We start from the raw sequence: 14,427 nt of genomic DNA, 5'->3' as shown, positions 1-14,427 counted from the left end.
AATCTCATGATAAAACTTGAACAGATGAGGAGTTGTTTCTTATGGATGAGCAAAGAAAGTGGTTTCTTAAGATGGAAACTATTCCTGGTAAACATGCTACAAAGATTGTTGACATGACAACAAAGGATTTAAAATATTACATAAGCTTAGTTGATAAAGCAGTGGCAAAGTTTGAGAATATTGACTCCAATTTTGAAAGAGGTTCTACTGTGGGTAAAATGCTATCAAACAGCATGATAGGCTGCAGAGAAATCGTTCATGAAAGGAAAAGTCAATCTATGTGGCAAACTTTATTGTCTTATTTTAAGAAATTGCCAAAAAATAAAATAAAATAAAAAGAAATTGCCACACCCACTCTAGCCATCAGCAACCAGCACTCTGATCGGTCAGCAGCCATCAACTTGGAGACAAGACCCTCCACCAGCAAAAAAGATTATGACTTGCTGAAAGCTCATGTGATGGTCAGCATTTTTTAGCAATAAAATATTTTTAATAGGTATATACACTTTTTTTAGACAATGCTATTGAATGCTTAATAGACTATAGTATACTGTAAACATAACTTTTATATGCACTGGGGAACCAAAAAGTTAATTTGACTTGCTTTATTGCAATATTTGTTCTATTGTGGTGGTTTAGAACTAAACTTGCATTATCTCTGAGATATATTAGATGTTGTTAAGGATTTTTTGCACCTGTGTTCATGAGGGATATTGGTCTATATTTTCCTTTCCTTCTGATGACCTTATTTGATTTTTTTTTTCAACACGGCAATGTTGATTTCATAAACTTGGTGGATAGTGCTCTCTTCTTCTAGAAAGAGTTTTCTGTTTAATTAGTGTTGTTTTTTTTTTATTCTAAACATAAATTTAGTGGATAGTACTCTCCTCTATTTCTGGGAAGAGTTTTCTGTTTGATTAGTGTTTTTTTTTCCACTGTACATATTTAATAGAATTCACTAGTTCAGTCATTTGTGGCAATGTTTTGAAATATGTATTCAATTTCATTAATAGATTCAATACTACTCATGTTTTTCTAACTTCCTATCTTGTCAATATTCTGATCAAGTTGTTTCTTGGGAAAAGGAGTTTTTCCATCTATCTCTTTTGTTGAGTTTATTGGCATGAAGTTGTTCACTGTATTGTCTGAATATTATTCTCATGTCTATCAAATCTGTAGTAATAGCTTCTTTTTATTCCCGAGACTGGTAATTATCACTCTTTTTTTGGATCAGTTTAATCAGGACTTACCAATTTTTATGAATCCTTTAAAATAACAAATTTTTCTTTATCAGTTATCTCTTTCAGATTGTTTTTTACTTAGTCGACATCCATTCCTATTTTTACTGTTTTTTGTTTTTTTTCTGCTTACCTCAGGTTCACTTTACTTTTCCTAGTTCCTTAAGGTAGAAACTTATATCACTGATTTTAGACCTTAACTCTTTGTATAAGATATTAAACCTAATCACTCCTGTAAACATTCATTTAACTGTGTATCACAAATTTTGATATGCTATGTTTTCATTATCACTCAGTTTAAAATATTTTCTAATTTCCTTTGGGATTTCTTTTATTGATGAGTTATTTATAAGTGTATGGTGTGATTTCCAAATACTTATTTATCATTTTTCATTTCCAAATTAATTCTGTTGTTATCAGATAATATCTTCTATTTGATTTTAATCCTTTCAAATGTACTGATACCTGTTTTGTGACTCAACAGGTGGTCTGATATGGTTTAAATACTGTGTCCCCTTAAAATTCATATGTTGAAATCCTAACCTGATACCTTCTCATTTAACCTTCCAGTCCATATCTTGCCATTGGTGTAAGGTAATCCTCTACTGCTTTAGGTTTTTGTTTGCTTGTTTGTTTGTTTTCGGCTTTATAAAGGCTAAGTTACTCAAAAAACAAACAAACAAATAAAAAAAACAAAACACCCCTGGATGGTGGAGATCATTGTGAAAACCATCCAAGGTTCTTTATAAAATCTCCAGATAGAAAATAATTGCCTGATTCTAGTAGTTGCTAGTTACCATTTAATTCTGCATTTCTTGGCCATAATATAAGGAGGCTTATACAAGTTAACAAATATTGTAAATCTTGTGTCCAGACAGCAAGCCAAAAACGTATGCGTTCAGCATTTCTGTGATCAAAATAATTCATCGGTGATCATTTTTTAATACAAAGGAGGAGTATTGAGGAAAAAATACCCAAATTTGGAAAGAGACAAAAAGATAAATACATATTTTTCAATGTTTTACTGAGGCATTATCTTATATGTCCACCTAAGAATTTTCTAATTCTTCAGGATAATGTAGGTTTGTCTGACTTATTGTTTACTGTTGGTTGGGGTGTTTTGCCCTTCTATATATTTAGCTGTTAACTCACAGAAAACATAATGATGCAAATGCTACAATAAATAATGATGCAAATAAATTTTGTCTAGTAGATATGCAAATGTATTTTCTTTTTATGTAACAGAGTTTACAAGATAAAGTTCACAGTCACAGTATTGCCCTAGAGGACATTAACCAGTTTTGCACATAATTTAGCAATTTTATCCTAGCCTTCTTTCTTTTAGTGGCTATAAATACAAGTGTTTCTCCTTTGAACCAGATTTGCCACCTTGCTAATTCCCTCATGGACATATTAAAAAAATCTTTAACGTCCTTAAAAACCAACCAAACAACAACCAAAAACCTGAATACTACTTTTCACCATAACTGGTTATAATCACCTGAAGCTGGTAAATGACCATAAACTTTGAGTTCTCCATTTGCAGAAACTTTTTTTCTTACTGAAGACCTTTTCCTGACCACATACAATAGAAATTTTTTAACCAACAGCACACAGATTTATGGACTCATTCTGTCTTATCCAGAGTTCTGGATAACTGAACAATGAACTTAACTGAACAAGGAGTCCATGAATTCTTCATCCACCATGATATGTTCTCCTTAAATGACCAACTTAAAGAATTTCTTCACTCCTGTGTGCACTCTTGTCCTTTGTCTGGTGAGTAAATAAGCTCAGAGGTTTTTTTTGTTCAGAGTGGTCTTCGTTATCTGTGCTTTATCACCTTAAAGGAAATGGTTTCAAGATACCTGCATTTATACCTGTTGTTTCATGTTCAGGCCTTGTGATATAATAGCAGTAAAACATACTTTTTAGCAATACAGACCTATGTTTGAATCCTAGAATTCCTCAGGCAAGCTATTTGCCTCTTTAACTTTCTATTTTCTGCAAAATTGGACTAAAGACACCAACACATAAGACTGTTTTGAGGATTATGTAAAATAATCCATAATAAGCACCTGATAATTAATAAAGTGTGGGTTTCTTCTCACTTAAAATATAAGAACATGTAGTTTGAGAACTCCTCTGAATCATCGACAAAAAAGATTTTTTTTTTCCTTCAACACACTGCTAGGATTGCACTTTGAAAAACCACCACCAGTAACTTCTCAGAGCAAATTCACACGTACTTGTTACAAACCTACCTCAGTCTGAGAATCAAATGTTTTCTATTTTAGAGAGGGTATCCTGCAGGTACTGTTAGCCATTATTCAGTTAAAGGGATTAATGTGGACAATTTGAAAGGAAGGTGAATGTCTATTTTTAGACTGAAAGGCATTAATTTGGAAAACTGAGGTGAATTCATCTAGAGAAACATCAAATTTGAGGATAACTCTAGGAACGAAGGCATCCCCCAACTAGCTTTCTCTCTTTCCCCTCATGGATCCACACCAGGACACCTAAGGAAGGTGAGACTAGGGTGGATTGTATAATAGGAGCTCCTCAAGGAGAGGAATTAGTTCTATTCATCTGTACCAAGGTTCCTGGTATTATTTTCAACTATTAATAAATTATTATTGAATAATCAAAGCTGGGTAGTTTCTTATTCTAAATTTGCGGCTCTAAGCATAAACAGACAGAAGAGCCTTGGCATGTTTAACTACTCAGTTCAAATATGTGATTGGACTGATTGCTTTCCCCAGGGTCAGAGAATTTTCATCGTTGGTAGCTTTGGTATGGTGTCAACACTTTTACAAGTAAAATGCAACACATCCTGGTGTTAAGTAAAGAAGTTTTTTTAGAAAAAAAATTCTCAACATGTTGTATAGTCTTCAAGCAAAAATACTGAAAGTCAGTGGTGCCTATGTATATACATTGCTAATATATATATTAGCAATCCAGTTCTGGGCAAGAGTTCAAAGGAAATATCTGCTACAATGTTAGACACTTTCCAACAGAGTGGGGAAAAGATTCCAATAAAAATCATGCATTTGATCAGCTGCCATATTAGTGGATGGGTTTTTTCAGCTCTTAATCTAAATGTTCTTGTTGGAAAGGAAGAGTTTTACCTTCCATTTGGGTATTAGTGGGAATAATATATCAATATCTTTCAATGGATGAAAATTTGTTTTGATAATATGATCTACTGAATACAGAGGTCTACTCTTTAGATGTAAATTGAATTCAGATGTTTCTAAAAAAATGTGATAAGGAGCTTTTCCAAAAGACAATCTTTATCATTCTTTCAAGAAAAGAATTATAGATCCTGGATACTCGTCATTAGAATACATTTTAAATACTTAATCCCTTTAGCTTGGAATTTTGTTTCAATATAACCAGAATTTGATGATGCAGCAATAGTGTTATAAAATTAGCCATTTAAGATTGTTTCATGTACATGGCTAAACCAATCTTCTGACTTTTTTTCCTTAATTCATCTTATATGTATCTTGTTCAAGAAATGTCTCTATCATATGACTTCACTCATATGATGACTTTAAGACACAGAACAGATGAACACGAGGGAAGGGAACCAAAAATAATATAAAAACAGGGAGGGAGACAAACCATAAGAGACTCCTAAATATGGAGAACAAACAGAGGATTACTGGAGGGGTTGTGGGAGGGGAATGGGCTAAATGGGTACGAGACATTAAAGAATCTACCTCTGAAATCATTGTTGCACTATATGCTAACTAATTTGGATGTAAATTAAAAAAAAATAAAACAAAACAAAATAAAATAAAATAAGAAATGTCTCTTAGTAGAGTTGAAAATTAACCCTAGAGGAAATAAATCTTGTTCCATATTTAATCCTGGATTAAGATAATATTGGTTTCATAGAATCATATTTAAAAAAATATAGGGATCTTGGGTGGCTTAGTCAGTTAAGCACCTGACTTCGACTCAGGTCATGATCTCACGGTTTGTGAGTTCAAGCCCGGCATCGGGCTCTGTGCGGACAGCTCAGAGCCTGGAACCTGCTTTGGATTCTGTCTCCCTGACTCTCTGCCCCTCCCCCACTAGTGCTCTGTCTCTCAAAAATAAATAAATGTAAACAAAAAATTAAAAATTAATATAATGCATTACTTATGCTTCAAAAATACAAATTGATTTTTGTACTTTTGCAAGAGTCAATATAAATTCACGAACTATAAAAATTTGCAAAGCCATGTGTTCCTCTTTTGTTATTTTTAAAACCAATACTGTGGGGGGAGGCACCTGGGTGGCAACTGGTCAGCTAAGCAACTGACTTCGGCTCACGACACGTCATGATCTCCTGTTTCCAGAGTTAGGGTCCGGCATTGGGCTCCCTGCTGTCAGGGTGGAAGAAGCCTACTTTGATCCTCTGTCTCCCTCTCTCTCTGCCCCTCCCCTGTTCACGAGGGTGTGTGTTCTCTCTCACTTTTTCTCTCTCTGTCCCTCAAAAGTAATAAATAGACATTAAAAAAAATAAGCACGATACTGTGCATTTACAGGACACGTACGAAGAGTAAGTGGACAAGGAAAAGAATATTAAAACAAAAAAACCAGATTTTTGTACCTAGTTGATCTCTTCATTCTTCCTCATGACACGGACTGTAGCTGATACACACTGTTTACAAAACTTGGACTATGATCTGTGACTATGAATTTTGGAGGTCATTGGGAAATTTGATCTTGGCAGGTATGTTGCCCTCTTCAATGTTGATTACAAAGTTTAGAATCCCGTTGTTTTTCTGATAAGTATGATATGAGAACAATTTCTAGCTGAATGAAAAACAAAACACATTGTCATGAAGGAAAAGTATAGTTTACAAACTGAAAGAAGCTCATTTAATCAATATAAATACTAATTGTAATAATTTATGCCAATGCATCTTTCTGACATATACTCTGACCAGCAGGTGGAGTAAAAATGGTTGGTACTTGGTTTAAAATTCTAAAAAGCAAGATGCATATGACTTCTGAATGTCAAGAGTACCAAAATGTCATTCTGGTTGATTGAATTCAGATGTGTTTGCACCTGGAAATCATTGTGGCCTCTTTTAGTTATTCAATGGTGGAAGATATTAGACTATGGCAATTTTGATATGTACGGAAAATATGGTGTATTTAAAATTTTCTTTTCCTTCACTCTTCTTTTAGCTCTTTCACTCTCTCTTTACTTTTGAATTTTAAGAAAAATACATGTTTGTGGCAAACATCCTGTTTTAGAAGGTTATTTGGTAAAATGTGGAAGTCTCTTTCACCTATCCTGCTTCTTCCCACTCTACTGTTAAGTGGTCTTAAAAAATTGACATAATTCAATGTAGTTCACAGGTCTGGAAGATATTTTCCCTCATTTTTCTTTGTTTTTGACTTTGTTTTGATAAAAAATTTTATTTGTTTGCAATAAAACATATCAGTCTTTTCCTTTATAGCTTCTGGTTTATATTGAATTTAGGGACAGCCTTCCATGTCTCCAGATTATAAAATAATGTCACCATATTTTCTCTATTATTTATGGTTTTATTTTTTCAATTTATATCTGTAATCCAGCTAAAGTTTTATATGATTGTTTTTCTTCTTCTTCTTCTTCTTCTTCTTCTTCTTCTTCTTCTTTTTTGAAGGCCTGAGGAAAAGACTTGGTTTATTATTTTTTCTTAAATAATTGACTAGCCAGTTGTCCTATCTCCTTTATTTTAATTTTAAAATATGACAACATTCTCTCTGTTAAGTTCAAACAAAGGAGAACAAAGCTTTCTATGGTCATTGTATCAACTCTTCTATTTTTTGATCTTACAACAAAAGTTTGCAGCATCTCAGTGGTATTGATAAACATAGCTCCAGGGAAAATTGTCATAAAAGAAGGAATTTATTGCATATTCAATCTGCTTCTCATTTGAAGTAGAATGCTTTTCTGATTTATTTAAAAGTGCAATAGGATGGTTGAAGAGAGCTTTTGATGGAGAATTTGTTGACAACTGAATTTTTATAAAGCTATTAAATGGCAGATTCCTAGTTATAGGAAAAAGTTTTTTGTCCAGTTGGAAGACAAAGTAAATCAGACAGTTTCAGAATTTAATAATTTTAAACCAACCATAACATTGAAGCTACACAAGGAATATGTGTTTCATTAAAATTTTAGTTACACCCTGAATTTTAGACTCTTGCCCATAGAGCAAGTGATAAGGGTAAAGCAATCTCGTGTTGGGTGTGTTATATGGACTTTTGCAGAAGCCAATCGTCCTTCTATGTCTGCAAACTCAATGAAAGAACTGATTGGTGCAATAACCTAAAACTATTTTATGAAATTAAGTATTCTTTTTTGGTCCCTCTTTTAACACCACCCCCATCCCACTCCTTCACTTGTAAACTTCTCATGCAAATGATATGGGCACAAATGATTGTCTCAGGGGCCTGGAACCAGATAAGCTGTAGCCCTGGTGAATACAGTCACAGAGAAGTAATTAGGTCAACAATAAATCACTGCCCATTGCAACTAATGGATTTAGTCAATTAGAAACTTTAAGAGGCACAATACCATCAGAGAGGTGGAATAGTTTAATGGATAAAGCATGCGTTCTGCACTGGGTTCTACTCCTGTAACCAATATACTACCCATGTTAAATAACATGAATTTAAATAAATAAATTGAAAAAAAAAAGCATCTGCTCTGATGTCTAGCTTCCTGGGTTCCAATATTGTTTCTGTTGCTTGACAACTGTGTGTTATTTATTATTTACTGGCAACCATGTGTCCTTTAGTCTCTTTGGCACTCAGTTTCGTCATCTGCAGAAATAGGGTTGTGAAGAAAAATTAATACAGGTAAAGCATTTAATATTTGATCAATTCTGGTTAATAGTCTTTAAGTTTTTGTTCTGTAAGAGGGACACTGTCTTTTATTTATTTATTTATTTATTTTTAATTTTTTTTTTTCAACGTTTATTTATTTTTGGGACAGAGAGAGACAGAGCATGAACGGGGGAGGGGCACAGAGAGAGGGAGACACAGAATCGGAAACAGGCTCCAGGCTCCAAGCCATAAGCCCAGAGCCTGACGCGGGGCTCGAACTCACGGACCGCGAGATCGTGACCTGGCTGAAGTCGGACGCTTAACCGACTGCGCCACCCAGGCGCCCCGGGACACTGTCTTTTAGAATCCGTAATATCAAGATTAAAAATTGTTTGGTAATAATGCAAGCACTTGTCTTTCAAATTACTTTGAGACTATGGAGAAAAGTTAGCAATTGACACTATCCTAATGTGTCCAGACTTCAGTTCCTATCTGGATTCTACTTTCTTGGAAGCATTTTACTATTACTAGCAAGGCCTAAGAAGTTCTCCTTTGGAGTTTCATTTGTTTTACAAATGTGACTCTCCCTTCCCTCAGAATAGATAAAGAGTACATCATTCCGTAGAAAATACAGAAAAGTATAAAAGGGAAAGTAAAAAATCAAGTACAATTCCATTACTCAGAGAAAATCTCACATAAGATTTAATGTTCTCTTTCACACGTTTCTTCTTAAGATTCACAGCTATTTTCCCCATAGTTACATTTTTTACAAAAATGTTTATTTAGTTTTGAAGGAGAGAGAGACAGAGTGTGAGTGGGGGAGGGGCAGAGAGAGAGGGAGACACAGAATCTGAAGCAGGCTCCAGGCTCTGAGCTGTCAGCACAGAGCCCAATGCAGGGCTTGAACTCACAAACCATGAGATCATGACCTGAGCCAAAGTCGGACGCTTAGCAGACTGAGTCACCCAGGTACCCTCCATAGTTACGTATTTTTAAAAACAATGTCTAGTAGTTATATAATATTCTTTTATATTTCTTTTTTTTTTTTTTTCAATGTTTATTTATTTTTGGGACAGAGAGAGACAGAGCATGAACGGGGGAGGGGCAGAGGGAGAGGGAGACACAGAATCGGAAACAGGCTCCAGGCTCTGAGCCATCAGCCCAGAGCCCGATGCGGGGCTCGAACTCACGGACCGCGAGATCGTGACCTGGCTGAAGTCGGACGCTTAACCGACTGCGCCACCCAGGCGCCCCATTATTCTTTTATATTTCAACCTTAATTTATCTAACCCTGTGGATATGCTTCTATGCATCTATATAATAATATCGATCTAGTTCTTAGTTTCTCTTGCTACAAGTAATGCTGGTACTATGTCCTTTATTGCATCTTTGATTATTTCCAAAGGAGAGATTTCTGAAACGCTATGGTATTATTGAGGACCTTGATACATATTGTCAAAGTATTTCCCAGAAAGTTTGTGCCGATTTATATTCCTACCAGGTGTATTGCTACTGTCTTTAGGATAATGTTTTCTAATTCTTGCCATTTTGTTGGTTAAAAATATCTTCTATTCTTATTTTAATTTGCATATCTGTTTAATAGTGAGTTTGATTATTTGCACACATTTTTTTTATTAAGAATGAATTCTAGGGGCGCCTGGGTGGCGCAGTCGGTTAAGCGTCCGACTTCAGCCAGGTCACGATCTCGCGGTCCGTGAGTTCGAGCCCCGCGTCAGGCTCTGGGCTGATGGCTCAGAGCCTGGAGCCTGTTTCGGATTCTGTGTCTCCCTCTCTCTCTGCCCCTCCCCCGTTTATGCTCTGTCTCTCTCTGTCCCAAAAATAAATAAATGTTAAAAAAAAAAAAAAAGAATGAATTCTATATTATTTTTGTTTCCCTTCCCTTATGTTCATCTGTTTTGTCTCTTAAAGTCCTCATATGAGTGAAGTCCTATGATTTTTGTCTGTCTCTGACTGATTTCACTTAGCACAGTACCCTCCAGTTCCATCCACGTCGTTGCAAATGGCAAGATTTCATTCTTTTTGATTGCCGAGTGATACTCCATTATATATACCACATTTTCTTTATCCACTCATCCATTGATAGACATTTGGGGGACAAAACAGAAGAGATTCATAAATATGGAGAACAAACTGAGGGTTACTGGAGGGGTTCTGGGAGGGGGGATGGGCTAAATGGGTAAGGGGCATTAAGGAATCTACTCCTGAAATCATTGTTGCACTAGATGCTAACTAATTTGGATGTAAATTTTAAAAAATAAAGAATGACCTTTAAAAAGAGAATGAATTTCTATGTCTTTTTAACTGAAGATCTACTTTGCCAGTATTTTTTAATGTGTTATCAGTTTGTAAGGGTTAACAATCAAGATTAAAGTAATTGTTTATATTTATGCAGCCACTTAGTGCATTATATTATAGACTCAATTTGTCTCTTATACGACTGTGCCATTTGAGTTAAGATAACTGCAATGTTTTATTTGGGACTAATTTTAAACCTACTTGCATCTGCTACTATTACCTTTACCCCTCTTTTCAGGTCCCTATCTCTGAGGACCTGTTTTCTGGATGCTTACACATAATTATACTTTAGCTCCCGAGAAACCCTGCCCAGGCCTACTTTTGCATATATTTCTTTAAACTCAGCCACTTTTTCACACCCTTATTCCATTAAATTCTACCTGTTTGGCACACTAATCTCTCAGGACTGAAGAATATTTTATTTTTAAATCAGATCACAATGTACTAATATACTTCCTTCCCTAGATAGGTAAATTTAGCATGTTAAGGAGTAGTTTTAGCATAGGAAATAGCACAGTATACAACAAGTTAGAAAAGACTTTTTTATATAGACAGGTGTTCTGATACACTGAGATAAGACTAGCCCACCAGGTAGATATTAGCTGCCTAGCTATCTACAGTGTGAGCCTTGGGTTACTTTTAATTTATAGTTTCCAAGATCTCATGAGATTTCCCATTGATTTCTGCATCTGTTAGAAAATGCATAAATCTTTAAATGCTGGGATATTAAAAATCTTAGATCTCAAAAAGCAGGGATGACCTGGCTTTGACAGAGTTAAAAAGAATAGTAACACCCTAAAACAGCTAGAAAGCTCCCAGGAAGGGCAATTTAAATGACTAAGGATATTTCTAAACTCTGAAAAATGATGGAATAGAAATATTGAACTCCAGTCTGAAAAGTCAAATGCTGATGAATGAGAAAGAAGACCAGCGTTCATCCGATCACAAAAGTGAAAAGGAGTGACAGGGAGATTTGTTCAAACTCTCAGTATTAGAATTATGAGCTATCTGTCAAACATACAAATCACAATTCTAGAGAACCATCAAGGAACATATGTAACTAGTATACATTAATAAAATTAGAGACTTTAGGGGCGCCTGGGTGGCGCAGTCGGTTGAGCGTCCGACTTCAGCCGGGTCGCGATCTCGCGGTCCGTGAGTTCGAGCCCCGTGTCAGGCTCTGGGCTGATGGCTCAGAGCCTGGAGCCTGTTTCCGATTCTGTGTCTCCCTCTCTCTCTGCCCCTCCCCCGTTCATGCTCTGTCTCTCTCTGTCCCAAAAATAAATAAACGTTGAAAAAAAAAATTAAAAAAATAAAATAAAATAAAATAAAATTAGAGACTTTAGATAAATTTAGAGGTGAAAGACCCATAAGTGTCTAGGAACTGACAGTGGTTAAGGCCTGGTCTTCCTCCAGGCATTCCTTGCTGATGATCTCATGGGGCGTATTTTCCTTCACTTCCTACTGTCCTTTTCCCCTCTCGTCTCAACAGAATGATGCTGGATGCTATTGTCTGAGGTTTGCTTAGGTCCAGTGTAATAGTCCTAATAATCTATGTTAAATCAATGGTCATCAATAAAGATATATTAGCCATAAACTAAGCACATATGGTTGCAAAATTTGACAGCGTCTGATAATTTTGGAACCACTGATTCTAAAAGAGCAATGATTTTACAGAATTTGAAGGCATTTAGGTGCTTTCCTTAGAGTAGGAGAAAGGCCATCATACTGTATGTGTAATTTTCTGTAATTTTACCACTTAAACTAGATGTATCTGAAAATGGCTCCTATGTTCAATAGGCTATGAAATAAAATTGCCTTTTCTGGGTAGTAATACAAACTAATATAAAGGTCACTGTCATGTTTTAGACTTTCAACAATGTTCGTTGTGCTACAAATAACTGTGGCCAGCATTATTATTTCATGAAATCTAAATTGTATAAATTGGATTTTAATATGTAAGGTAAGTGGAAGATGAATTATATTGAAAATGTGTACATACCATATTACTCTTTAATTGAAATCCTTTTTTGAGGTTTCTTTTAAAGCTAAAGCTAATATCTCTTAGCGTCTCTAGTTATCGAAACCTGGGTTTGAGTTCAGTGTTTATGCAAAAACAAATTATGTGGAACTGGTCATAGGAATTATAGAATATTATCTATCTTGGGCTGTTCCCAGATACTACAGAAAGTCTTCTTCGTAACAACTCCTTCATATTACTCTTGATGCGATTCTCTTTTTTGTATAACACACTAATTTTATTTTATTTTATTTTTTATATGGCAGGTATGGAGAGTGTCATTGTTGACAAGTTGTCACAGCAGCACCAACATTTTGCTGACCAGCCAGATGGGTTTTGACAGTTTCACTGAAAAAGGACACAGTGTGATCGAGATACCAATATTAAGAGTGAATACAAAACATAAGAAGTGACAAAAGCTCACCTAAGACCTATAATAAATGATTCTGGAGCCATATTAAGTTCCATCTTTAAATTCTACTTCCAGAAAGGTCTCTCTGTTTAACTTATCCCAAAATTATTTTATTAGTTGACCTACTTATCACCATTACAGAGTTGCCACTGCTGGTAAAGATAAACTGGTGCTATGGTCGATTCAAAGTGACAGAGACATTGTTCCTGGCTTTAATGGACTTATGATCTAGTAAGAGAAATAGACAAGTACACAAAAATTTATGATGCAAACAGGCACAAAAGAAGCAGAAGTCCTATGCACCGTTCATAGAAAAGAGTGATGAGTGGTGTTGGCGAAATTAGGGAAGATTTCATGAAGGAAGTGGAATTCTGAATTGGTCCCCAACAATCAGCAGAAGCAGTGCCTGGGTGGAGGGTATTCATGAGAGAGGTGGGAGCATGAGTGAAGTCAACTAAAAAATAGTGAGTGGAAATGGTTTGCTGAATCAAAAGTGCATGAATTTACTCATTCACTCATGCAGCAAATAGTTAATGAATGCCTAGTTCTAATGCCATATTTTAGGAGTACAATGGTGAATGAAATAGATTTGGTCTGTGCCTTTATGGAGCAAATTACAACCTGGTGAGGAGACAGACAGCAAGTAATAAACAAGCTATGAATATACTGTTTCAAGTGGTAATAGGTGCTATGAAGATATAAACAAAGGTTGGAGGCAGAATACAAGGGAAGTCTACTTTAGATAATCAGAAATCTCTGAAGGGGAGGGATTTACCTTGAGACCTGAAAATTGAAAAGTAGCCTGAGGAAAAAAGAGACTGAGAGGAGAAAGAGTGTCTCAAACAGGGCAAATGGCATATCCCCTGAAGGGATATAGAACTTTTGTTTGAGAGACTGAAAGAAAGTCAGTGGGACTGGAGGGTAGTGAGGAAGGAAAATGGAAAGAAGACTGGAAAAACACACGCAGGCCCAAATTAATCTATGAGATTTTCAGCTGCAGGAAGACATTTGGTTGCTATCTGAAATGTGATGGGAAGTCATGAAAGAATTCAACAAACATGTAGCATGATTTTATTGATTACTCTGGATGCCATGTGGAAACTAAATATGTAGAAATAAAAAATGCAATTGGGAAAAATAGGCAGGAGGCTATTGTAGTAGGTGAGGTAAGAAATAATGGTAGTTTATAGAAGTTTATGGAATCAAGATGTATTTATCAAAAACAGATATATAGACCAATGGAATAGAATAGAAACCCCAGAACTAGACCCACAAACGTATGGCCAACTCATCTTTGACAAAGCAGGAAAGAACATCCAATGGAAAAAAGACAGTCTCTTTAACAAATGGTGCTGGGAGAACTGGACAGCAACATGCAGAAGGTTGAAACTAGACCACTTTCTCACACCATTCACAAAAATAAACTCAAAATGGATAAAGGACCTGAATGTGAGACAGGAAACCATCAAAACCCTAGAGGAGAAAGCAGGAAAGGACCCCTCTAACCTCAGCCGTAGCAATCTCTTACTCGACACATCCCCAAAGGCAAGGGAATTAAAAGCACAAATGAATTACTGGGACCTTATGAAGATAAAAAGCTTCTGCACAGCCAAGGAAACAACCGA

The 14,427-nt window shown here is 35.6% G+C and overlaps 1 long non-coding RNA gene across 1 annotated transcript; it reads left to right on the top strand.

Annotated features, from left to right (window-relative positions):
* Nucleotides 1-2,512: 2,512 nt before the first annotated feature.
* Nucleotides 2,513-12,847, top strand: LOC121043180 (uncharacterized). Its single transcript, XR_005796709.1, has 2 exons — nt 2,513-3,017; nt 12,657-12,847. It is a non-coding gene; the product is annotated as an uncharacterized LOC121043180 (long non-coding RNA).
* The last annotated feature ends 1,580 nt before the right edge of the window (nt 12,848-14,427 follow it).

This window comes from Herpailurus yagouaroundi, unplaced genomic scaffold, assembly GCF_014898765.1.
Source record: "Herpailurus yagouaroundi ecotype Mexico unplaced genomic scaffold, PumYag 186, whole genome shotgun sequence".
Classification (NCBI taxonomy): Eukaryota; Metazoa; Chordata; class Mammalia; order Carnivora; family Felidae; genus Herpailurus; species Herpailurus yagouaroundi.
The sequence above is the reverse complement of the archived record's forward strand: the minus strand, read 5'-3'. Positions and strand labels throughout refer to the sequence as shown.